Raw genomic sequence first — 15,043 nt, forward strand, 5'->3', positions numbered from 1 at the left:
GGATCGACGTCTCCGCTGAGCAGGCTCCACTGTGGCAGGAGAAGAATGGGAGACCGCAACGGAGATGGCCCGAGATTCCCCCTGTGCAGAGGCAGGAAATCGACCCCTAACACACTGTGGCCCCAACCCGGGGTACCTTGTGCATGGATTAAAGGGTGAAAACCTGGGCAACTTTTGGGTCTGGAGTCATAGTGGCTGGTACTAAGCCTGTTTGTGAAAGTCCTATTAATAGCTTTCAGGCTAACACAAACAGTGGTCCCATAATCCTTACATTATCTATTAGGGTGTCAAAAGGCTTCTCTAATGAATTATTACAATGTGAAACCATAATGATCAATGTTTGGTCTCTTAATGATCTACAGCTTTCTCATATTTCTGTATACCACCATGATTGCTTCTAATTTATAACACATCAGCAACTTCTTAGTTAAACACCACTGTCATTACTGTCTGACTTGTCACTCAGATCTCCACTGTTCAACACAAACTGAGTGACATAAAGATTTCTTTTTGCATGAAGTAGAAACAAACCTGTTCCTAAACAAACATTCACATGTATAGATGAGGGGTGAATCTACGGGGGCAGTGGTGAAACTTGGGTAAATAGTCCTTGTTTCATAAATGAGAACCTCATTTCTTTATAATATAAATACTAGCTGGAGGTCCTGTTACAAATTTTGCATTGGGATCCAAGGGTAGTACACACATCCTAATGCAGCTAGCAGTCAAAAATTGATCTAGTATATGTATATCAAAGAGCCAAAAGCAACCAGTGGCATAATTTAAATCTTACAGGTACAAAACCTACATTTGCCCCAACTATCATGGGTCTTTAAAACAATTGGTCTTCTCATATGGGTCAAAGGGACTTTTTGGGCTACAACAGAGGTCAAGAATGAGAGTTTTTCTGGGACTCATTGCAAACATGTAAATGTGCCCCCCCTCCCCATCAACGTGAAGTCCTGACTTGATCGCTGACTAATGAAGTGTAAACATATATTTTAATTTCTAACCTATTTTTCGAAAAAACATGTTTCCTACTATAGTTCACATTAAGTTTCCTCTCCTGCCATGCCCTTATGTCTCAGTGTCAGGCAAAGAGAATGGTAGACTAGTTGCAGGTTTGTTCTTTTTGGCTGCGTTCCTCTGCCATCACGGGACATATCTATAGTTCCATCCCGGCACACACATTGCATACTCATTAACCCCTTTCCGCCACAGACAATTTTCACTTTTGTGCTTTTTCTATCCTTTCTTCCTACTTTTTAATATTTGCCCACATAGCTGACTGAGGGCTTACTTTTTGCAAGAAAATTGCAGTTTTAATCAACATTCATTTTACTATTCAATGTACTGAAAAAAGGAAAACATTTTCAAGGTGAAATTGGGGAAAAAAATACAATTGCACCATTTTTATGTGTTTTCTCTTTATGGCATACAGGTTGTAGTAAAAATTGCTCTGAATCATAATTCTCCAGGTCAGTATGATTATGACGATACCAAATTTGTATACACTACAGTTCCAAAGTTTAGGGTTAACCAGACAATTTTGCTAGTCGAGACATTGACAAGGTTAAAAAAAAAGATTTTTATTTGAAATAATAATTTTCTCCTTCAAACTTTGCTTTTGTCAAACAATGCTCCCTTTGCAGCAATTACAGCATTGCAGTCCTTTGGCATTCTAGCAGTTAATTTGCTGAGGCAATCTGGAGAAATGTCACCCCATGCTTCCAGAAGCCCCTCCCACAAGTTGGTTTGGCTTGATGGGCACTTTTTGCGTACCATATGGTCAAGCTGCTCCCACAACAGCTCAATGGGGTTGAGATCTGGTGACTGCGCTGGCCACTCCATTACAGATAGAATACCAGCTGCCTGCTTCTTCCCTATATAGTTCTTGAATAATTTGGAGATGTGCTTTGAGTCATTGTCCTGTTGTAGGATGAAATTGGCTCCAATCAAGCGTTGTCCACAGGGTATGGCATGGCGTTGTAAAATGGAGTGATAGCCTTCCCTATTCAAAATCCCTTTTACCTTGTATAAATCTCCCACTTTACCAGCACCAAAGCAACCCCAGACCATCACATTACCTCCACCATGCTTGACAGATGACATCAGACACTCTTCCAACATCTTTTCAGTTGTTCTGCATCTCAGAAATGTTCTTCTGTGTGATCCAAACACCTCAAACTTGGATTTGTCTGTCAATAACACTTTTTTCCGATCTTCCTCTGTCCAGTGTCTGTGTTCTTTTGCCCATATTAATCTTTTCCTTTTATTAGCCAGTCTCAGATATGGCTTTTTCTTTGCCACTCTGCCCTGGAGGCCAGCATCCCAGAGTCGCCTCTTCACTGTAGACGTTGACACTGTCATTTTGCGTGTACTATTTAATGAAGCTGCCAGTTGAGGACCTGTGAGGCGTCGATTTCTCAAACTACAGACTCTAATGTACTTGTCTTGTTGCTCAGTTGTGCAGTAGGGCCTCCGGCTTCTTTTTCTACTCTGGTTAGAGGCTGGTTGTGCTCTCCTCTGAAGGGAGTATGACACACCATTGTAGGAAATCTTCAGTTTCTTGGCAATTTCTCGCATTGAATAGCTTTCCTTTCTAAGAACAACAATAGACTGTCGAGTGTCACATGAAAGTTCTTTTTTTCTGGCCATTTTGAGAATTTAATGGAACCAACAAATGTAATGCTCCAGATTCTCAACTAGCTCAAAGAAAGGTTAGGTTTATAGGTTCTCTAATCAGCCAAACTGTTTTCAGCTGTGCTAACATACTTGCGCATGGGTTTTCAAGGGTATTCTAAGCATCCATTAGCCTTCTTACACAGTTAGCAAACACAAAGTACCAATAGAACACTGGAGTGATGGTTGTTGGAAATGGGCCTCTATACACCTATTTGCATACAAACCAGACGTTTGCAGCTAGAATAGTCATTTACCACATTAACAATGTATAGAGTGTATTTCTGAATCATTTAATGTTATCTTCATTGGAAAAAACTCTGCTTTTCTTTAAAAAATAAGGACATTTCTAAGTGACCCTAAACTTTCGAATGGTAGTGTAGATATTTTTTTTTATTTAAGTGAAGGGAAAAAAAACATGAAAAAAAATCCACATTTTAGATGCTTTGATTTTGTTTCTTTTAAGTGTCTACCTTTCAGACCTTTATGAACATGACAATAGCAAATATGTTTATTTTTCCTTTCTTATTGTAAATGGGTATAAAGTGAGGGTCGATTTGAACATTTATATATATATATATATATTTTTTTTAGTTCCCTTAAGAGACTTGGATGAGCGATCATCTGATTGCATATACCACATACTATAACACTTCAATTTTTCAGGATATAGTGTAAATATTGAAAGTCCAATGGTAGAAGAAACACACATCCGCACTGCTAATATGTCGAACCCATTGACCGTATAAAACTGCCGGTCTGGCACCTGTGAGAGTTGTCACGGCTGTACGCATCCTCCACATCTAAACCAAAGGGGTGCCGCTTCCAGAAAATACATGCACACAAGGTGGACCCGTAGAAGTGCCATTGAGCACAAAACGGCCGTTGCCCGTAGCTGATCCCGTCCCTCCCTGCTGTTCGTTTTTTCATATGTCCAAATAAAGTGATGTTAACCACACCAGGGTAAGTGCGCTCCTACCTTTTTTCTATTTTTTCAGTGTAAATATTGACCTCTTTGAGACGAGTACCAAGATGGTGGCATGGCTTTCCTTAGGCTACTGACTACCATTGTAACCTGCACAGCACAGGCTAAAACCCAACTCCAGTGGTTTTTTTTCTATTTCTTCTCGGAAATTGTGCTACTAATCTAAGTTCCCTTACTGTAGTCTCTTGACAGCTGCCAGCTTCAGCCCTTCCCAACGCCGCTCCAATACCATAACACCATATAGTAACCGCTTCTTCTGACTGACCAGAAGTCAGAGGTAACAGTCACAAGCTCTACATATAAGTCTACATGGTCTCATTCTGGCTCTCGCAGACCTACACTAAGTTGTGACTTCTGGATCACTCAGCAAATAATAAAGCGATCCAACGGGTCAAAACCTGCAGTAGAAGACCGGAATGACACTGATGGAAAAAGATGGCTGCTGATAATAAGTATAATACTAGGTGCAGGGAATGGAAATTAGAAGCACCACCCCAATGCTGAAACAAAAAAAAAATGCTGGACGGGTGCTTTAACATTTCTGCAAAACAGCATGCCTCTCTTCAAAACCCAATTGCAAATAACTGCTCTTCTGTGCTGTTTCAGGGTCCCCATTTATCTACAGCTGTACCTTCTGGGCTCTTGGCTGTACCCACTGCAGCTGTGGTGTCCTTCAGCCTCTTCTACGTCTTTGGCATCCAGGTCATACTAGCCATATTAAGATTCAGATCCAGTCTGCATCTTATCCAGTTACTATCCAGGCTTACTGTCACAAAGATATTCCTTGCTCACACACCCAACTTGCTTCTATGCTTATTGTCTTTACCTGAACACTCCAAGCTACTGACTGCCTCTAACCAGGATGTATCTATCATCTTACCACAAAATACTCCTCCTACCATCTTGGCTCGCCAGCTGTAATTCTCTTCTCCCAGCTGTTTATTCTTTCACGTGAGTGGAATTGCAATAAACCAGTATGTTACAGTAGTCATCATAACCTTGCAGCTAGTACATCAGAAACATATGAACACGTGGGAGCAATACAACAATACTTCAGGGGTCTGCCAGCTGTTTTTCATCCCCTTTACGGAGGCTTTGAGGTCAGTAATTGGTTGCAGCGGTGATGCACCCTGTTGATGTGATGTTGCTGCAGCAGCCAAAATGCCAAGACCAAGGCGGAAAGCTGGATCTGAGGAGAGTGAATACTGACACTGTTTGTGATATTAAAGGGAATCTGTCAGCAGGTTTTTGCTACCTCATCTGAGAGACACTGAATCCAATGATGTATCACTTAGATTAATGGGTACAGCTATTCTGACACAATCAGAGCTTTTAGATTTAAAATGAAGCAGAGCCGCACCCACATTGTGATCTCCATGTACAAAGTCCATAGACAGTGAGCTGCCTATCACAGTGGGAGGGGGCTAATGTAGTCCAGCAATGCTAATCTCTCAGTGATAAATCCTTCATAGTTAGTAAACAACAGAAGCACTTTGACAAGTGACACGTCACTGAATTGTGCATCTCAGCCGCTGTCGCCTGCTGTCTTCAAATTACACAACAAAAACCTGCTGACAGATTCCGATTAAGTATATTAGGATGTCTGAGGTTCACTTTCCTTAAAGCGAAATATCCCATTAATAGTCAGCCACTGAAAATTCAGTCTTTGACCAGAATTGTGCATCTGTACTTGTCCACAACTTTGGATTCATTATAGGAATTACTGGAGCTGCCACTATTGCCGACCACAGGCATTCTACATGTATACATAGGGAAACCATTGATACTGGACACCATAAACAGCTTGGATATTGGGGCTCTAGAAGAAATGCATAAAGGAATAACTACACAGCAACAAAAGAAACATCATTATAATTACATGATCGATATAAGGTTTTGCAATTAGGCTTTAAAGATTAATTTTCTGTATAATTAGTATATCAGACTTTATGGTGCATAATCCCTCCACAGTACAACATTATTGAAGGAAATCTGTTAGCACGTTTTAGCTATGTAATCTAAGGACAGCATGTGGTAGGGGTTAAGTCACAGATTTCAAAGATGTGTCGCTTAACAGGCTGTTTACTTACAATGACCGGTTTTATCACTAGGAGATTACCATTGCTGTGACTAGCTGGCCTTGTGAGCACTGGCCTGACCCCGCCCCTGCTACAATAAGCAGCTCACTGTCAATAGACAATGTACAGAGAGATCCTGGGGTGGGCGGGATTAGCTTTCTGAGCTCTGCTTTTGGTAAATCTTAGAAAGATGATTGGATCACCTAGCATGCCATGTCACATAGATATGCACACATATCAAAAATTTCATAATATGCTGTGTGACAAATTAGACTAATTATTACATTGGGTTCTTAAAGAAACAGAAGCTAATTTTTACCAACCAAGTATATCCTCTTGTTATTTTGAATTTATATTAATAAGCATAATACATTACAGAAAATTATTTTTTACAAATGTGAACACTGACTTAACCTTTTTAAAGGGAACCTGTCATATTTAATTCATGACATTAGCATAAAAATTCAATGCGTTATTGTGACATACTAGAAGACCCAAAATAAGCTGCAACATATATCACAACCCCTGGGTGGTTACATATAGAGACACGTAGCATAAATATCTCCCGTCGGAGTAACACAGAATTATTATTATTAATTTTTTTTCAATCTTTTTTATTTTTATAAAACACCTACCTTGCACCACATTTATAAAGCCAAGAGCTCAGGTAAGAAAGGACACATCTGTAATACTACGTATGTACCAAAAGGGAATCTGTCAGCACAAAATGACTGATCGAGCCAAGCACAAGTGATCAGCGCACCCTTCATGTGGACAGGTTGCTGCGCCTTCCCTTCGACTTGGTTTGCAGCTATCTTCCATCCCTCTTCCTGGCTTTATTAGGAAGGGAGAAGTTAGATGCAAAACAAGTAGATGAGAAGTTTCAATTTACCGTTTGGCCACCTCAAGGGTGCACCGAGTCATTTTGACTGTTCAAACTTTTCAATTAAATGAAATCTATGAAATGATCATACGTTAAACATATAATCCTGTCCAAGAGAAGGGAGACGGAATTAAAATAAATAAAAGTCCTTATTTTATTGACGTACTCTACAAATCAGTAACCTGGAGTCTGATGGACCCAATAGGCCAGAAGACTGCTTCCTGATGCTGCACGGTCAGGTAGCAAATAGTGAAATGTCACTGCTTCTGTGATGCCAAAGAAACATTGAAAGCTGATAAAGAAAGAACACATGCTCCACAAGTCCGCCCTTGCTTCTGATTTGCCATCTACATCGGCTGGAAATTTTCCGACATTGCATCTGGTCTTTTCCCCCAACAAATTTCAGATTGTACCCCCATTTAGTTTCTTAATAAAAAACTTTTCCCCCTGAACTTTACATCTATTTTCTACACATTTCCCTTAATATATAGTTTTCAGAAATCTACATACTGTACTGTATGTCACCAGGGAATCAGGAATCATACATACCTATAATTCAGACTCCAAAGTCAAACTGAGGATGACGGGTGCCTATCATGAAGATTAGCCATAACCATCAAGAATCATTATATCTATGGAATTAAAACAATCACTTTTTTATAGATGAGAGGAATTGCTGGACCTGAAATCCATATTTTCATGATTATGTTAGAAGAGCAGGACAATGGTGGCATGATGACTATGGTTCGTCATACGTCATAGAGTAATTTTCTACATGGAGAAATAATTTCCACTGCTTCATAGATGCCTATGAATGTATAACCAACCATTTAATAATGGCTTAAATATAACTGTGACACTTACATTCGAAAGGCCATTTTTGCAATCAATAATTTAGTATTTTTCTATGAAATAATGAAGAGTTAGGTACACATTTAATCCCAGTCTGAAATACAATACTTCTGGTGGTATGTGCATGAGGATTCATCTATTTATCTGCTTTTGCCTAATTCAACATATCTATTAAATAGCATCTTGTTTGATTTATCCTTGTACAAATATAATGAAAGCATGGAGGTCACGATATGATGAATGCATAGAATTAAAGAGCCTTTGAGATGTACTATACCGCCCATTCAACAAACACAGAGGTCACAAGGAAAAAAGAACCATATAAGAACCCTGGTGATGATGGAACACAATGGCCAATATAAATGGCCAAATAGAAAGAATAAATAGTGTAAAAGCCTTTCTGATGTAACACAATGTCCGTCATCAATGTTACAAGTAGAGAGGTGAAAATATAAAGAATAAATAGTGTAAAATCCTTTGTGATGTAATATATAACTTAATGTGATTGTCCCATACACAGAGGTCACTGTATGAAAAATGAAACGTAGGAGAGCCTTCGTGATGTAACAAACTGCCAAGTGCAAGTGCAACAAACACTGAGGTCTCTCCGCAAAGAAAGAGACCTAACACAAAGTCCAAAATAAATGGCCAAAGGTCAAAACTTAAAGATCAAATAGTATAAAAGCTTTTGTAACTCAATGTAAATGTTACAAATGAAGAATGAAAGTGTTGTCCAATAATGCAATAACTAAATCAACGCTACAAGCCACGACAAAAGGAATGAAGAACGTCAGAGTTCTGGTAAGGGCTACCTGCTCACCGGTGACTATGTCAAGGATGAAACGTGCAAAATCCTTTGTGATGCCCAAAAGAAGGGCGACTTCTTTGGTCTTAATTTTATGAAGAATGGAAAGTACAAGGTCGATTGTGTCTTAATTCAGTGTCCAATATAAATGCTACAATAAAGTATCACTACGAGAGGAATGAAAAGTATAAGAAGTTTGCAGTGTCCACAATATATGCTACAAGCACAGAGGTGATGTATGAACAGGGACAAGTGGAAGGACTCTGTGGGGTAACATAACGCACAACAAACATTGCCCACACAGGACGGTGACTATGATGGATGGAAAGTGTTTAGCCCTTGTTACATGTCATATTGACTTTTTTTACATGCTAATATGACTTTGCTTTCATTTCTGTTATTGGCTCCTTCAAAACTGTCTTAACTGAACAGAAATTCTGAAGGAAAGTCAAAGGGACATGTTTGAACTGCGATTTGGCAGAATGTCATGATACTCTCACAGTATAGTCAGTAGCTCTGTGCACGGAGCCGTCTGATGGATGAGATTACTGGAGATATTGCAGAAGAAAGAAACAACATCAGATTTTAGGATCGTACGAGTGCAAGTCAAGCATCTTAAAGGCTTGCTTAGTGTTCATAACACTCATCTGGTATTACATTGTGAATGCATTTATGTAGTAATGGTAAACCAAAGAATGAATATGAGAACTGTAAGAGTACATTTTGAACTATTACCTTAAAACAATCTATTGAGTATATATATATAATTATTTTGTTTATTTCACTCAATAATAAAACACCATCATATTACACAACACTTTTACAGACATCATCATTACCATCCCCATTGGGGCTCACAACCTAGATTCAGTATCAGTATGTCTTTAGAGTGTGGGGAAAAAGCGGAGAACCTGGAGGAAACCCATGCAGACACGGGGAGAACATACAAACTCCTTGCAGCTGATCAATTCTCATCCCCCTGGTTGGTTTGGTACCACACCAGAACTACAGGGCCACCGGACTGGATGCCTGTGAACCACCTCTTACCTGCTGGAATCCCTGGCTCCTCTTTGATTAGCTGGCTTTGCAGTAGAGGAGCTGTGGATGCCGGCAACTAGGAGTTGGTTTGCAGGGATTTGGTCCATCGGTCATGAAATACTGATGCGGTCGCTGGACCAGAGTCTTATGAATTTATTCGCTCAGCTCTTTGTACATATATATATATAACATTCACTGCCAATGACACCATTGATGACCTAAATCTTGAAGGTGCACATTTAGCGAATAGATGTAATTTTGAGGGGTTGACTGTGACCCGAGTCCTCGCACTGCCACGGATCCACGGTCGTTACCGGTAAATACTAGTGTCAACTTTAAAAACTATTTTAGCTGCAAGTTTGCTTCCATTCTACTTCTAATCATACAAATAATATTGCTTCCAATACTTTATTCAGTCTGCATCTTTGGGAGTTTTTTAAACAATCACCGGCAGATTATTGGCATAATGGGATATAAAGAGACCGACTTGAATAAATCATATATGTCTGATGTGAAGAAGGAAATCTACCCTTAAAGAAGTAGTACACAAAGAATGAGTTATATCACAGGTTGGTTGTTTTTTATTAATATGCAGAAAGAGTCTTTTCATGAAGACATATGGAAGCTGTGCATTCCTCCCTGTCATTCTCTCGTTTAATTAGAGCTGTTATCCTTTTACTTCTTCCTTTCTTTCTGACAGCTGTATGCTGCGGTTCTGCTTCTAGCCTTCGCTTATTTAACACTACAGAGCATTGATCACTTGAAGTGTGACAGCAGAAGAAAAGCTAAGGCTGTATTGGTCCTTTATCTGCCTTTGATGAACTTTTTAAAGCTTCATTTGCGGCACCATAAGCAACACAGGCGCGAAAAGCGGGAATCACGTGCGAGGCGACATCTAGAGGTCACTTTGAGAATGCACCCTAATTAACAATGCCATCAGCACCTTGGACAGAACCAACATTACCGGTGTGCGGATCAAGGGCACTTGGTTTGTATTGGGAATGTACAGTATGTATTATGGAGGAAGGGATCATTTGATTACTTTTCCTAAGCATATTAGTACACCGCATTTATATGATCCAGGTTATAGCTACTTACAGAAACAACGTTTCTACAAAGTGGGCAGAAAATGTGAGATGTCATGGTGGAAACCCAAACAGCAAGTTTTCCTCTATTTCCCATTGACGCAAGATATGTCTTACCGCGGCCAAACATAATGGCACATAGTAAGTGTGTACAGTAAGTGCACCAGACAGCAGAATCATTCTCCTTGAAAGAGTTAATGATACAAGTCCAGTAAATTCAGAGCAGATGTTACACAGGTAAGTGCAGGTGGCATGAAACAAGCAAAAATTCAATATATCCACATCTAAGGCCAGTGAAGGAAGATCTGATCTCCGCTGTGCAGCTGACACCCCTGATAACCAGACCCTTATTTCTGTGTCATTGATATGGGCTGTTAACTTATTTACTGAAGTGCACGTGACATAAAAGAGCCGGCGAGAGGTCGATGCTGATCAATGCATCTGATCAGCCATCAAGGGCTATTTTATTACAATGGAGATGAAAGCTTTAGGGGAAATGATCTTAGAGGATCGGGGGATGGGTGCTGCACTTACTACTGAGAGGGGAGAAATCTCACGACCTTTCCTAACGTTGGGGAACATTTTTGCACTACTTAATGAAAGTTGTTCTTTGTAGAGAACCCTTTAATCGTATATACACAATTGATGGTTTTAGCAACATTTTCTGCAATATTTGCAAATGCACCGGCGGTACTTGTATGGGAAGTTGCTAGATATGGAATTTACGCTATCATTAGTGCTGACATGTCCCAAACTGGATCGCTTTAGAGCAGTCACAGGATCTATGTACGAGGCTTCTATCTCTGCCCACGACACGTTATACACTCCGCACACAAGACATGCTACTTTGATGAGATATTTTATCTCCCTGAGGGAACTGCCCCACGCCACGTATAACTGTGAATTTCACCATGCTAACGTGTGAAGATGATTGGGCATGTCCTCCAGCCTCCCACTTCTTAATAAATGTAATATTTGCGTACCCATTGAGAAAAGCCTCATTGCCCTGACATAGAGATCTGCAGCATTTCTGTAACTCCAATACTTGGAATGAATGAGAAAAGACTTCGCTCCCTGTAGGTTTTCCGTTGTAACTTAGAAGAGAGGCGACTATCGTTTTATTTAGCAAAATGCAAACTAGCAGGATGACTATCGTTCATGAACCCTGCAATGAAAGCCAAGTCCAGGCTCAGAGCTAGCAGCCGCCACATCAGGCATTCAGCTGGATGCTGCGGATTCTTTCCTTGTGGACCAGGGAGAGAGACAGCTGGAGATCTCATTCATTTAATCTCAGCCTACTAATGAAGGAGCCTGTGCATACAGCCTCTCCATAGCCCTGACCCTGCATTTCACAGCAGTATAGCACAGGCTCTCTCTGAGCATTGCTGACTTTTAGATTTTCCCCATCTCATATACAGTCCATGAATTTTCCTCTAGCATCCTCTCTACAATGACACTATTGCAGATGGAAAGCTTCCCAATTAGCACTTTAGCAAGAGATAGAAAAATAAAAAATGCACTTACCTGCGCTGTACTACAGCAGGACCAGGGGCAAATGCAAAAGATAAAAACAAAGATGGTAAAACCAAAGCAGGGAGAACTATTTACTTTGTTGGATAAAATCTCCCAGAAATAGGCGGAAAATGTGCTGAATGTGGGAGATTTCTTGATTTATCTCACAGCTGATAAAGAGCAGAGTGTGCCAAGAGGAAGAAATCTTAGAGGAGGTCTCAGTCACAATCCAAAGCATAAGAGCTCTAAGTGCTGCTTGCCGTTGCCTGCCCTATTTCTGCTGTCAGGATCTGAGCTCCTTCACGTCACAGTGTGATCTGCATATTCCACCCAATAGCTGCTACCTGTGCGTTCAGTGAGGATGCTGCTGGCTCCAGAGAGACGACTGCGTGTAGTAGAGTACGGCGTGAGCATTGCTGCATATTGCCATTGTGCAAGACGGATTCCTGGTGGATCTTATTGAGCAGTGGTGGAGATATCATTGATGGAATTGTGCATTATGTGGACTGACAGTGGTCCATATATTGTTCTTATGCAGGGACTAGTGATGAGCGAATATACTCATTACTTGAGATTTCCCGAGCACGCTCAGGGGTCCTCCGAGTATTTTTTAGTGCTCGGAAATTTAGTTTTTATTTCCACAGCTGGATGATTTACATCTGTTGGACAGCATAAGTACATGTGGGGATTCCCTAGCAACCAGGTAACCCCCACATGTACTTATGTTGGCTAACAGATGTAAATCATTCAGCTGCGGCAATAAAAACTAAATCTCCGAGCACTAAAAAATACTCGGAGGACGCGTGCTCGGGAAATCTCGAGTAATGAGTATATTCGCTCATCACTAGCAGGGACCTCTCCTGGCCATGTCCACCAACATTATTCAGGCATTGTGATTTTCTTATAGGGTCTCCTTAATCTTTGGTGTTTTGGGCATGGACTTAGCATTTGTTTTCTCATGATGATTAAAAGGACACCCAGCAATAGTACCGCATAATATATATTCATTTTGCAAGATTACAACCCATCCTATTTTAAGTTTGTACATTTAATATGAAGTTCGGGTTGTGGTTATAACAGAGGAAAACATAATTAATTCCTTAGAGTAGTAATATTATACCTAATTCCTACAGAAACACATGGAGTACATGTCCAAACCAAGTACTAAAACTGTATTTTATTTAACAATCTTGCAAAACATGACAAACAAATAACATTAAAACAGCTTATCATGGATGGGGTACAGAGGGAGCTTCTGTGTAACTATTATGGGCACACAAACACTGAAGCAGGGCCAACTGGGCAGGCCAACATCAAAGGGTTAAAGCCCATGGAAGCTACATGCTATGGCAAAAAAAGCGCATAGTGAAAAAAATGAAAGTGCAAGTCATAATTGCCAGATATCAAGCTGAGTAAAGGGGCTCAGTCTGGGAGAGTGTGTGACACTCAAACTACACCCACCAGCCCAATAACACGACCCCAGCAGCTTACAACAGAGCTTAGACAACAGCTTGCTTACCCATATGGCCTGCTACTGTGGGTCCACACAGCCCCGACGCACGTTTCGCATGGGGAAATTATTAAATAAAGGGGCCCAGGATGGGGACATTATTAAATAAAATGTCCCAGGATGGGAGACATTATTAAATAAAGAAGTCCAAGATGGGAAATGTTATTAAATAAAAGGTCCAAGGATGTGGACCTTATAAAAGTGGAAATAGGGACCCAGTTAGGGGTAACATAGGGGCCTAGGATGTGGACATTAACAAAAGTGGTCTAGGATGGGGACATTAAAAAAAGAGGCCCAGATTCTGGGATCTTATTAAACAAATAAGGATCTGAAGCCTTATTAAATAAAGGAGTCCAGTAGATGGGACTTCACTAAATACTGTGTTTCTTTTTGTCTTCATCTTGCATAGTATAGAAGATGGGGTAAAACGGGGAAATGTGCTGTAGAAATGATCAGCTATATATAACTGTATCTTATTTTCTGCAGCGATGAGTCCTGGCGGAAGAAGTAATGGTGGTCTGTGCAGGATGAAGTAGTTAAAAAATAAAGGACTTCAGCTAGAGATGTCACTGGTGAGTCAGTGCATTACCTGTACACTTACACTATACACTGTATACTATTTACAGAGCTCTTGTATATAATGTCACTGATTATCCCTGCATTACCTGTACACTGACACTGTATACAGAGTTCTTGTGTATAATGTCACTGGTGATACTTGTATTACTGTACACTGACACTATATTCAGAGCACCTGTGTATAATGTCACCAATGATCATTGTATTACCTGTACACAAAAATTCTGTACATGTCTCCTGTGTATAATGTCACTAGTGATCACTGCATTACCTGTACACTATATACTATATACAGAGCTACTGTGCATATTGTCAATGGTGATCACTATATTACCTGTATGCTAACACTATATACAGAGCTCCTGTGTATAATGTTACTGGTGATCACTGTATTACCTGTACACTGCCACTGTCTACAGAGCTTCTATGTATAATGTTCCTGGTTATCACAGTATTACCTGTACAGTGGCACTATTTACAGAGTTCCCATGTATAATGTCACTGGAGTTCCCTGTATTACTGTACACCCACACTATATACAGAGCCTCTGTGTATAATATCACCGGTGATTGCTATATTACCTGTACACTATGTACAGACTTCCTGTTTATAATGGCACTAATCATCATTGTATTACCTTTACAGTATACACTATATACAGAGCACTTGTGCATAATATCTCTGATGAGCCATGTATTACCTGTACACTGACACTATATATAGAGAGCTCTAGAGCTCCTGTGCATAATATCACCACTGCTAATATTAGTGTTATTAGTATTGCAGTGTTTATTAATGATCAGTATTGTAGTGTTTGGTCACTTTTTGTTGGAAATATGTGATCTGGTCATGGTGTGGTGGTATTTCTTCCCTGTATGTGGTATTATTCAGTCACTATGTGGTGGTACTATGTGGTCTGGTTATGATGTGGTGGTATTTGTTCCCTGTATGTGGTATAATTTGGTCACTATGTGGTGGTACTATGTGGTATGGTCACGGTGTTGTGGTATTTGTTCCCTGTATGTGATATTATT

The 15,043-nt window shown here is 40.1% G+C and overlaps 1 protein-coding gene across 1 annotated transcript in view; it reads right to left on the reverse strand.

Moving 5' to 3' along the window:
* FSTL4 (follistatin like 4) overlaps positions 1 to 12,181 on the reverse strand; it is a 1,706,306-nt gene extending 1,694,125 nt beyond the window's left edge. The window contains exon 1 of the mRNA XM_069761964.1: positions 11,933 to 12,181. The gene's annotated coding sequence lies outside the window, so the exon portion shown is untranslated. The remainder of the gene's footprint in view (positions 1 to 11,932) is intronic.
* Between the last annotated feature and the right edge of the window lie 2,862 nt (positions 12,182 to 15,043).

This window comes from Ranitomeya imitator, chromosome 4 (assembly GCF_032444005.1).
Source record: "Ranitomeya imitator isolate aRanImi1 chromosome 4, aRanImi1.pri, whole genome shotgun sequence".
Lineage (NCBI taxonomy): Eukaryota > Metazoa > Chordata > Amphibia > Anura > Dendrobatidae > Ranitomeya > Ranitomeya imitator.